The following is a 12,652-nucleotide window of genomic DNA, read 5'->3' as shown; positions in this document are numbered from 1 at the left end:
GTATTAGACTACTGGGTTTTGGTTTGTATTAGACTACTGGGTTTTGGTTTGTATTAGACTACTGGGTTTTGGTTGAATTAGACTACTGGGTTTTGGTTGAATTAGACTACTGGGTTTTGGTTGTATTAGACTACTGGGTTTTGGTTGTATTAGACGACTGGGTTTTGGTTTAATTAGACTACTGGGTTTTGGTTGTATTAGACTACTGGGTTTTGGTTGTATTAGACTACTGGGTTTTGGTTGTATTAGACTACTGGGTTTTGGTTGAAATTAGACTACTGGGTTTTGGTTGAATTAGACTACTGGGTTTTGGTTTGTATTAGACTACTGGGTTTTGGTTGTATTAGACGACTGGGTTTTGGTTGAATTAGACTACTGGGTTTTGGTTGAATTAGACTACTGGGTTTTGGTTGTATTAGACGACTGGGTTTTGGTTGAATTAGACTACTGGGTTTTGGTTGAATTAGACTACTGGGTTTTGGTTTGTATTAGACTACTGGGTTTTGGTTGTATTAGACGACTGGGTTTTGGTTGAATTAGACTACTGGGTTTTGGTTGAATTAGACTACTGGGTTTTGGTTGTATTAGACGACTGGGTTTTGGTTGAATTAGACTACTGGGTTTTGGTTGTATTATACTACTGGGTTTTGGTTGTATTAGACTACTGGGTTTTGGTTTGTATTAGACTACTGGGTTTTGGTTGTATTAGACTACTGGGTTTTGGTTTTTGTATTAGACTACTGGGTTTTGGTTGTATTAGACTACTGGGTTTTGGTTGTATTAGAATACTGGGTTTTGGTTGTATTAGACTACTGGGTTTTGGTTGAATTAGACTACTGGGTTTTGATTGAATTAGACTACTGGGTTTTGGTTGTATTAGACTACTGGGTTTTGGTTGTATTAGACTACTGGGTTTTGGTTGTATTAGACTACTGGGTTTTGGTTGAATTAGACTACTGGGTTTTGGTTGTATTAGACTACTGGGTTTTGGTTGTATTGGACTACTGGGTTTTGGTTGTATTAGACTACTGGGTTTTGGTTGTATTGGACTACAGGGTTTTGGTTTGTATTGGACTACTGGGTTTTGGTTGTATTGGACTACTGGGTTTTGGTTGTATTAGACTACTGGGTTTTGGTTGTATTAGACTACTGGGTTTTGGTTTGTATTAGACTACTGGGTTTTGGTTGTATTAGACTACTGGGTTTTGGTTTGTATTAGACTACTGGGTTTTGGTTTGTATTAGACTACTGGGTTTTGGTTGTATTAGACTACTGGGTTTTGGTTTGTATTAGACTACTGGGTTTTGGTTGTATTAGACTACTGGGTTTTGGTTTGTATTAGACTACTGGGTTTTGGTTGTATTAGACTACTGGGTTTTGGTTTGTATTAGACTACTGGGTTTTGGTTGTATTAGACTACTGGGTTTTGGTTGTATTGGACTACTGGGTTTTGGTTTGTATTAGACTACTGGGTTTTGGTTGTATTAGACTACTGGGTTTTTTGTTTGTATTAGACTACTGGGTTTTGGTTGTATTAGACTACTGGGTTTTGGTTGTATTACACTACTGGGTTTTGGTTGTATTGGACTACTGGGTTTTGGTTTGTATTAGACTACTGGGTTTTGGTTTGTATTTGACTACTGGGTTTTGGTTTGTTTTAGACTACTGGGTTTTGGTTGTATTGGACTACTGGGTTTTGATTGTATTAGACTACTGGGTTTGGTTTGTATTAGACTACTGGGTTTTGGTTGTATTAGACTACTGGGTTTTGGTTTGTATTAGACTACTGGGTTTTGGGTTGTATTAGACTACTGGGTTTTGGTTTGTATTAGACTACTGGGTTTTGGGTTGTATTAGACTACTGGGTTTTGGTTGTATTAGACTACTGGGTTTTGGTTTGTATTAGACTACTGGGTTTTGGTTGTATTAGACTACTGGGTTTTGGTTTGTATTAGACTACTGGGTTTTGGTTTGTATTAGACTACTGGGTTTTGGTTTGTATTAGACTACTGGGTTTTGGTTGAATTAGACTACTGGGTTTTGGTTGTATTAGACTACTGGGTTTTGGTTTGTATTAGACTACTGGGTTTTGGTTTGTATTAGACTACTGGGTTTTGGTTGTATTAGACTACTGGGTTTTGGTTTGTATTAGACTACTGGGTTTTGGTTGTATTAGACTACTGGGTTTTGGTTTGTATTAGACTACTGGGTTTTGGTTTGTATTAGACTACTGGGTTTTGGTTTGTATTAGACTACTGGGTTTTGGTTTGTATTAGACTACTGGGTTTTGGTTTGTATTAGACTACTGGGTTTTGGTTGTATTAGACTACTGGGTTTTGGTTTGTATTAGACTACTGGGTTTTGGTTTGTATTAGACTACTGGGTTTTGGTTTGTATTAGACTACTGGGTTTTGGTTTGTATTAGACTACTGGGTTTTGGTTTGTATTAGACTACTGGGTTTTGGTTGTATTAGACTACTGGGTTTTGGTTTGTATTAGACTACTGGGTTTTGGGTTGTATTAGACTACTGGGTTTTGGTTTGTATTAGACTACTGGGTTTTGGGTTGTATTAGACTACTGGGTTTTGGTTGTATTAGACTACTGGGTTTTGGTTTGTATTAGACTACTGGGTTTTGGTTGTATTAGACTACTGGGTTTTGGTTTGTATTAGACTACTGGGTTTTGGTTTGTATTAGACTACTGGGTTTTGGTTTGTATTAGACTACTGGGTTTTGGTTGAATTAGACTACTGGGTTTTGGTTGTATTAGACTACTGGGTTTTGGTTTGTATTAGACTACTGGGTTTTGGTTGTATTAGACTACTGGGTTTTGGTTTGTATTAGACTACTGGGTTTTGGTTTGTATTAGACTACTGGGTTTTGGTTTGTATTAGACTACTGGGTTTTGGTTTGTATTAGACTACTGGGTTTTGGTTGTATTAGACTACTGGGTTTTGGTTTGTATTAGACTACTGGGTTTTGGTTGTATTAGACTACTGGGTTTTGGTTTGTATTAGACTACTGGGTTTTGGTTTGTATTAGACTACTGGGTTTTGGTTTGTATTAGACTACTGGGTTTTGGTTTGTATTAGACTACTGGGTTTTGGTTTGTATTAGACTACTGGGTTTTTGTTTGTATTAGACTACTGGGTGTTGGTTGTATTAGACTACTGGGTTTTGGTTTGTATTACACTACTGGGTTTTGGTTTGTATTAGACTACTGGGTTTTGGTTTGTATTAGACTACTGGGTGTTGGTTGTATTAGACTACTGGGTTTTGGTTTGTATTAGACTACTGGGTTTTGGTTTGTATTAGACTACTGGGTTTTGGTTTGTATTAGACTACTTACTGGGTTTTGGTTGAATTAGCCTACTGGGTTTTGGTTTGTATTAGACTACTGGGTTTTGGTTTGTATTAGACTACTGGGTTTTGGTTTGTATTAGACTACTGGGTTTTGGTTTGTATTAGACTACTGGGTTTTGGTTTGTATTAGACTACTGGGTTTTGGTTTGTATTAGACTACTTACTGGGTTTTGGTTGAATTAGCCTACTGGGTTTTGGTTTGTATTAGACTACTGGGTTTTGGTTTGTATTAGACTACTGGGTTTTGGTTTGTATTAGACTACTGGGTTTTGGTTTGTATTAGACTACTGGGTTTTGGTTTGTATTAGACTACTTACTGGGTTTTGGTTGAATTAGCCTACTGGGTTTTGGTTTGTATTAGACTACTGGGTTTTGGTTTGTATTAGACTACTTACTGGGTTTTGGTTGAATTAGCCTACTGGGTTTTGGTTTGTATTAGACTACTGGGTTTTGGTTTGTATTAGACTACTGGGTTTTGGTTTGTATTAGACTACTGGGTTTTGGTTTGTATTAGACTACTGGGTTTTGGTTGTATTGGACTACTGGGTTTTGGTTTGTATTAGACTACTGGGTTTTGGTTGTATTAGACTACTGGGTTTTGGTTGTATTAGACTACTGGGTTTTGGTTGTATTAGACTACTGGGTTTTGGTTTGTATTAGACTACTGGGTTTTGGTTGTATTAGACTACTGGGTTTTGGTTTGTATTAGACTACTGGGTTTTGGTTGTATTAGACTACTGGGTTTTGGTTTGTATTAGACTACTGGGTTTTGGTTTGTATTAGACTACTGGGTTTTGGTTGTATTGGACTACTGGGTTTTGGTTTGTATTAGACTACTGGGTTTTGGTTTGTATTAGACTACTGGGTTTTGGTTTGTATTAGACTACTGGGTTTTGGTTTGTATTAGACTACTTACTGGGTTTTGGTTGAATTAGCCTACTGGGTTTTGGTTTGTATTAGACTACTGGGTTTTGGTTTGTATTAGACTACTGGGTTTTGGTTTGTATTAGACTACTGGGTTTTGGTTTGTATTAGACTACTGGGTTTTGGTTTGTATTAGACTACTGGGTTTTGGTTGTATTAGACTACTGGGTTTTGGTTTGTATTAGACTACTGGGTTTTGGTTGTATTAGACTACTGGGTTTTGGTTTGTATTAGACTACTGGGTTTTGGTTGTATTAGACTACTGGGTTTTGGTTTGTATTGGACTACTGGGTTTTGGTTTGTATTAGACTACTGGGTTTTGGTTGTATTAGACTACTGGGTTTTGGTTTGTATTAGACTACTGGGTTTTGGTTTGTATTGGACTACTGGGTTTTGGTTTGTATTAGACTACTGGGTTTTGGTTGTATTGGACTACTGGGTTTTGGTTGTATTAGACTACTGGGTTTTGGTTTGTATTAGACTACTGGGTTTTGGTTTGTATTAGACTACTGGGTTTTGGTTGTATTAGACTACTGGGTTTTGGTTTGTATTAGACTACTGGGTTGTGGTTTGTATTAGACTACTGGGTTTTGGTTGTATTAGACTACTGGGTTTTGGTTGTATTAGACTACTGGGTTTTGGTTGTATTAGACTACTGGGTTTTGGTTGTATTAGACTACTGGGTTTTGGTTGTATTAGACTACTGGGTTTTGGTTTGTATTAGACTACTGGGTTTTGGTTTGTATTAGACTACTGGGTTTTGGTTTGTATTAGACTACTGGGTTTTGGTTTGTATTAGACTACTTACTGGGTTTTGGTTGAATTAGCCTACTGGGTTTTGGTTTGTATTAGACTACTGGGTTTTGGTTTGTATTAGACTACTTACTGGGTTTTGGTTGAATTAGCCTACTGGGTTTTGGTTTGTATTAGACTACTGGGTTTTGGGTTGTATTAGACTACTTACTGGGTTTTGGTTGAATTAGCCTACTGGGTTTTGGTTTGTATTAGACTACTTACTGGGTTTTGGGTTGTATTAGACTACTGGGTTTTGGTTGTATTAGACTACTGGGTTTTGGTTTGTATTAGACTACTGGGTTTTGGTTGTATTAGACTACTGGGTTTTGGTTTGTATTAGACTACTGGGTTTTGGTTTGTATTAGACTACTGGGTTTTGGTTGTATTGGACTACTGTGTTTTGGTTGTATTAGACTACTGGGTTTTGGTTATATTAGACTACTGGGTTTTGGTTGTATTAGACTACTGGGTTTTGGTTTGTATTAGACTACTGGGTTTTGGTTTGTATTAGACTACTGGGTTTTGGTTGTATTGGACTACTGGGTTTTGGTTGTATTAGACTACTGGGTTTTGGTTGTATTAGACTACTGGGTTTTGGTTGTATTAGACTACTGGGTTTTGGTTGTATTAGACTACTGGGTTTTGGTTGTATTAGACTACTGGGTTTTGGTTGTATTAGACTACTGGGTTTTGGTTGTATTAGACTACTGGGTTTTGGTTGTATTAGACTACTGGGTTTTGGTTGTATTAGACTACTGGGTTTTGGTTGTATTGGACTACTGGGTTTTGGTTTGTATTAGACTACTGGGTTTTGGTTTGTTCCAAGAATGATTTACTTGTATTTATTTTCTGTCCTGGACTTAATCAATCCACCCTGAGATGCTCTCCTTGACGTTCACCCTTGTCTCTGGAGGAGACTACACGTTGTCTATTCTGTGATCCACAAAAGAGGGTTATAGTGTTTCTGTGGGCTCAGTGGATCACAAAACAAGTATTGGGCTCATATAAAAAGCAGGGGTCAGAGGGAGCAGAGTAGAAAGGTAGAGAAGAGGAGAAAACGAGAAGAGAAGCAGAGATAATATCTTACAATTAAAGTCTTAAGTATCCTTGTGGTTCTGTTGTGGGTCTGTCGATACATCTACACTCTTAGAAGTAAAAGAGCCTGGGAGAACCTTTTGGGGTTCTAAAAATTGCCACACGGGGTAACCTTTTCAGTTCAAAAAAGGTTTTCCCTCTGAAAAGGGTATTCGGGGAACCCCTGTGTAAACATTCAAACCGTAGAATGGTTGTGATAGAGGGGTTCGATTTTGAGTATTTTTTTATAATATATTGTGGAGGTATCAGCCTATCAGATGGCTTATTGGAGGCATGGCTTATTAGAGTGAATGTCATTCCTTTTCATCATGTTAAGTTTGTGCACTACAAATAAAACTATTCTTGATTATTTATGCATATTACATATTCTAATATAACACTAAAGAATGACTGGCCCTGAAAAGCAACTTCTTGTTTTAAAAATGTCCTGTGGCTTCGATATGAATCCGAACATTTATTATAGTGTCAAAATTTACTACAAAGTGTAAATAGGAGATTTGCAAGACGTTAGGAAATAATGGCATGTCACGGAATGAAGGGTACCATAACAGTTTTCTGTTGGTTGGGTTTATTTTAATCCTACCCACGTACCCACAGCTGGCAGCACCCAATGAATCATTCATTTGGTGGTAATACTTATGGTACATTTGGTTTGACATGTGATATCTTTATGGGGCTAGTACAAAGGACAATATTTTGAAAAGTCAATAGCTACAAATTTCAATTACTTAAAAACCTTAAACCAATACACACATTTTGAAAACATTTAATGAGAGAACTAAAAGATGTGCAACATGAAAATATTGTCCCGTTTACATTGTGTAATTAATTGACAGTCCCTAACTATCCCCAGAGATGGGCTATCCAAAGTCAAAACCAATTTTGTTGCACACCAGCCAGGTGAAGCTAATTGGCTAAATAATTTGGCTAACTCTTCCCACCTTGCGAAAACACACAAGAGACACCTACATCTAACTACACTGTGAAACCAACTCACGTTTGAATTAATTCAATGACGCTTGCATTTTATATTAAGGCAAATCTAAAAAGAGTCTAAATCAGGAAGTGCAGTTACACTTTAACATGGCTGATTACATACAGTGCCTGTAGAAAGTATTCATACCCCTTGACTTTTCTACACGTTGTTGTGTCACAGGCTGAATTTTAAAAATGATCGACACACCATACACAAGAAGTGAAAACGTGTTTTTAGAAATGTTAGCAAATCTATCGAAAATTAAATACAGAAATATCTCATTTACATAAGTATTCACAACCATGAGTCAATACTTTGTAGGGGCATCTTTGGCAGTGATTGCAGCTGTGAGTCTTTCTGGGTAAGTCTCTAAGAGCTTTCCACAACTGAATTGTGCATATTTGACCGTTATGATTTTTAAATTCTTCAAGCTCTGTCTAATTAGTTGTTGATTATTGCTGGACACTCATTTTCAGGTCTTGCCATAGATTTTCAAGTTGACCAAAACTGTATCTCGGCCATTGAGGAACATTCACTGTCTTCTTGGTAAGCAAATCCAGTGTAGATTTGGCCTTGTGTTTTAGGTTATTGTCCTGCTGAAAGGTGAATTAATCTTCCAGTGTCTGGTGGAAAGCAGACTGATGCAGGTTTTCCTCTAGGATTTTGCCTTGCTAAGCTCCATTTATTTTGTATCCTGAAAAACTCCCCAGTCCTCAATGATTACATTTATACCCATAACATGATGCAGCCACCACTATGCTTGAAAATATTGGAGAGTAGTACTCAGTAATGTGATGTATTGGATTTGCCCCAAACATAACAACTTTGTATTCAGGACATGAAGTTTATTTCTTTAACACATTTTTAGCAGTATTACTTTAGTGCCTTGTTGCAAACAGGATGCATGTTTTGGAATATTTGTATTCTGTATAGGCTTCCTTCTTTTCACTCTGTCAATTAGGTTATGCAACTGATCGACATCAGACCGTAAGGTGCTACAAAGAGTAGTGCGTACAGCCCAGTACATCACTGGGGCCAAGCTTCCTGCCATCCAGGACCTATATACTAGGCGGTGTCAGAGGAAGGCCCAAAAAATGGTCAAAGTATCCAGTCACCCAAGTCATAGACTGTTCTCTCTTCTACCGCTTGGCGAGCGGTACCGGAGCACCAAGTCTAGGTCCAAAAGGCTCCATAACAAGGCATTGGCATTGGAAAACCACTCTGGTCTTTGTGGTTGAATCTGTGTTTGAAATTCACTGCTTGACTCTGGGACCTTACAGATAATTGTATGTGTGGGGTACAGACATGAGGAGTCATTGAAAAATGTTTTTAAAGACTAGTATTCAAAAATGAAAAGGAGATTCACACACTCTAGGAGCTCAGATGCAATTATTGAATAACCTAATATCAGACAAGCTGTCTTCAGATGAAGACTGATCTGAAATGAAGACAGCCTGTCTGTCGAAACGTTGGATATTAGCTTATTCAATTATAGCATCCGAGCTCCTAGAGTGTGTGAATCTCCTTTAATTTTTCAAGTGTTCTACTCCGCTGGCCAGCACCTCGACTAAATAGCTGTGCATTTCTTTTGCCTCTAAACACGTGTATTGCGAACAGAGTGAGTCCATGCAACTTATTATGTGACTTTTTTTACTCCTGAAATGATTTAGGCTTGCCATAACAAATGGGTTGAATAGTTTAAAATTTGAATTAATTTGTAAAAAATAAACATAATTCCACTTTGACATTATGGGGTATTGTGTGTAGGTCAGTGACCAAAAATGGAAATGTAATCGAATTTTAATTTCAGGCTGTAACACAACAAGATGTGGAAAAAGTCAAAGGGTGTGAACTGTATAGAAATAATGTGGTAAAGCTTTCAACTTGGGGATTTGCAGAGGATCTTGATGAACTCATACACCTCTGTAAGCCTCAATGAGACTACAAAACTGTCAGTGTTCAACCTTAACATTTGTTGACAATACAACAGAACACAAATTACATTTACTCGAACTGGTGGCCTAAAAATATCTATCTGAAAGCCACGTCCCTACCAAGACATGCCTCCAGTCCAGGGTTCGTCCAGGAATCCTTTACTACAGTACATTGAAACATTAAAGGTTCCTCCAAGAATCTCTCATCTAAAAAAAGGTGCAATAATGAACCATCCATTGACTCATAATGGTTCCTTGAGAATCTCCAGGGGTTCCTTGAGAATCTCCAGGGGTTCCTTGAGAATCTCCAGGGGTTCCAAGATAATCTCCAGGGGTTCCTTGAGAATCTCCAGGGGTTCCAAGATAATCTCCAGGGGTTCCTTGAGAATCTCCAGGGGTTCCAAGAGAATCTCCAGGGGTTCCAAGAGAATCTCCAGGCGTTCCAAGAGAATCTCCAGGGGTTCCAAGAGAATCTCCAGGGGTTCCTTGAGGGAATCCAGGGTTCTTTGAGGAACTGCAGGGGTTCCTTGAGAAATCTACATGGTTCCTTGAGGGTCTCCAGGGTTCCTCAAGGATCTCCAGGGTTCCTTGAGTCACTACTAATTCTTAGAATGTACATGCTGGTAGAGAGGAGTGCAACCAATAGAAGAGCAGCATCAGACATCTCAAGAGAATGTTTTAGAATTGTCTGATAAACTCATCACAATATTAACACTTCAAAGTTAGAACATCGGTGCTTCAATCATTGGTCTTGCTTAAACCAATGTCCATAACATAATCGTTGCCAGGGAAAAATAATTCCAGGGTACGGTGAACCTTAACATGTCATGCAGTTTTAGACATGTGAAGCAGCATAGTGCATCAACAGTGCTGGCGGCCCATGGCTCCGGGCCTTTGGCTGTCTGAAGGAGGAATTCACAGTTCATAGAACTCTCCCGGAGATGGAGCTGGAGAAATGCTTGATGCCCCTCACAATGAGGCCATTTCAGAGTGGATCACGGCAGTGTCTTACCGGGATATAGGAGAGGGAAGGCATTATGACAGGCCGATGAAGAATTTATTTGAAATGTCTCTGGGTGTTGAGAAGATTTATGAGCTCCCTGAGAAGCTACGAGGAGAACGTTAGAGTGCAGCGCACAAAGAACAGAAGACTTTCATACAAAACCCTCCCCCAAATAGAACAAAGTGACTATGAAATTAAATGTATAGATAAGTTAATGTAGTGATCTATTATACGCTAGTGGTGGGTGTCTATTACAAGGACTGTTCTACAGAAATTGACTTTAAAAGGTAATCATACTAAATCAAGTGTTTCTGATGTCTATTTTATATAACGGTGCCTAATCACAGTGTTTAATCAGATTAGCAAGATTAGCAATGTCCTCAGCAGTTTGGAGTGAATGTCTGGAGATATTGAAAACAAAAAAGGAGGGAAGAGTGAGAAAAATGAGGAGAATGAGAGGGAGTGTAGGACAAAGGAGTAATGTGGCCTGACAGAAAAGCCCGTACTAAGTTTGCTGTTGACAGCCTGAACTATGGTGACACCAGCTCCCAGCGACGACAGACTGAGAGAGGAACCACAGTCCCTTTCTACAAAAAAATCCCTATTTGTGGGCTCTCTATGAAACAGCTCTCAGCTAGTCTCTAAAGCTCATGAGAACAAATGAAGTAACATTGCTCTAAATTAGTAAGTGTTTTGCTTCACTGCTTTAAAATGGGCTGGAGATATGCATAATACCTCAGGAAAGAAAAGCACTGCCTGCTTTGGGTAGACTAAATTACTCTGGATTGTAACCGTTAGAAACAGAGAAAGAGTTGTAGACGTCCCAGACTTTTATTTAGTGTGATACACGCCGTTGTCTTTGTACATCAGAGACTTAATCCTTCTTATGTACTGAAAGGATAACCCTTTAATTAATTGAAAGAGAATGCTTGAATGTAATATGTGAACCAATCAATATCCTTCTCCCGCCTCCTCTATGTCCACCCAATTAATTATCTGATTTAGACCGGGAACAGATCCACCCTACAGGGGACCATTGCCCTGTTGGTTGAGATAAGAAGAAAAGTATCTCAAACTGACACACTCATACTGGGCAGTGGATTTGTAGAGTGCGGGTTTATATAATAAACTACATTTCGTTCAGTGCTCCAAACATAAAACAGATGTCCCACTGTTGCCCGTCTCAGTGTGTTGTTAAATATATTCATACAGCCAGGCTGACTGATAGGGAGTGCATACACTTATAGCAGGTGCATAAACAATCCAGAGTTTATAAATGATAGATTGGGGTAGGGGGAATTGTTCGGGTTCCCCATAGCCCGAGATGAATAGAGTCAGGTCTTACACTGATAACGCTTCTCGTCTTCATATAGATATTGTTAGGACTGCATCTACGGTCAAGGACGACGCATTCAGGGACAGTCTATTCTTCAACTTGAATTAAATATTCATTGTCTTTGCGAGAAGGGTCATTTCAATTCTATTCCTCCAGGCTTTCACAGTCATCACATAACTCACAATGGAAAGGCCAGCAACAGTTCATTCATTGTTCCGCTCCTCATGCACCAAAATGTACTCTGTCGTTAGTTGGGTTTGAAAATTAAGGTTTTCATTGACCCCTACCTTCTGCATCGGGGTATGATGTTACCTTTGACAAATAGTCAGTTCATCACAAGTGCATTTCACATCGGTAGACGAGGAATGAATGGTTCTGGGCAGCAATACCATTCTGTGAGATGTGATAAAAAGCACTTTAGCTGAATTGTATTGCACCCCTGCACAGCAGAATGTATGGCATCACACTCTTTCTCTTCACTGCAGAATGTATGGCATCACGCTCTTTCTCTTCACTGCAGAATGTATGGCATCACGCTCTTTCTCTTCACTGCAGAATGTATGGCATCACACTCTTTCTCTTCACTGCAGAATGTATGGCATCACGCTCTTTCTCTTCACTGCAGAATGTATGGCATCACACTCTTTCTCTTCACTGCAGAATGTATGGCATCATCATTTCTCTTCACTGCAGAATGTATGGCACTCTTTCTCTTCACACTCTTTCTCTTCACTGCAGAATGTATGGCACGCTCTTTCTCTTCATAATTTCTCTTCACTGCAGAATGTATGGCATCACGCTCTTTCTCTTCACTGCAGAATGTATGGCATCACACTCTTTCTCTTCACTGCAGAATGTATGGCATCACGCTCTTTCTCTTCACTGCAGAATGTATGGCATCACACTCTTTCTCTTCACTGCAGAATGTATGGCATCACACTCTTTCTCTTCACTGCAGAATGTATGGCATCACACTCTTTCTCTTCACTGCAAAATGTATGGCATCATCATTTCTCTTCACTGCAGAATGTATGGCATCACGCTCTTTCTCTTCACTGCAGAATGTATGGCATCATCATTTCTCTTCAATGCAGAATGTATGGCATCACGCTCTTTCTCTTCACTGCAGAATGTATGGCATCACGCTCTTTCTCTTCACTGCAGAATGTATGGCATCACGCTCTTTCTCTTCACTGCAGAATGTATGGCATCACGCTCTTTCTCTT

Source organism: Oncorhynchus keta, chromosome 34 (assembly GCF_023373465.1).
Source record: "Oncorhynchus keta strain PuntledgeMale-10-30-2019 chromosome 34, Oket_V2, whole genome shotgun sequence".
Classification (NCBI taxonomy): domain Eukaryota; kingdom Metazoa; phylum Chordata; class Actinopteri; order Salmoniformes; family Salmonidae; genus Oncorhynchus; species Oncorhynchus keta.
This window is presented reverse-complemented; position numbering follows the sequence as displayed.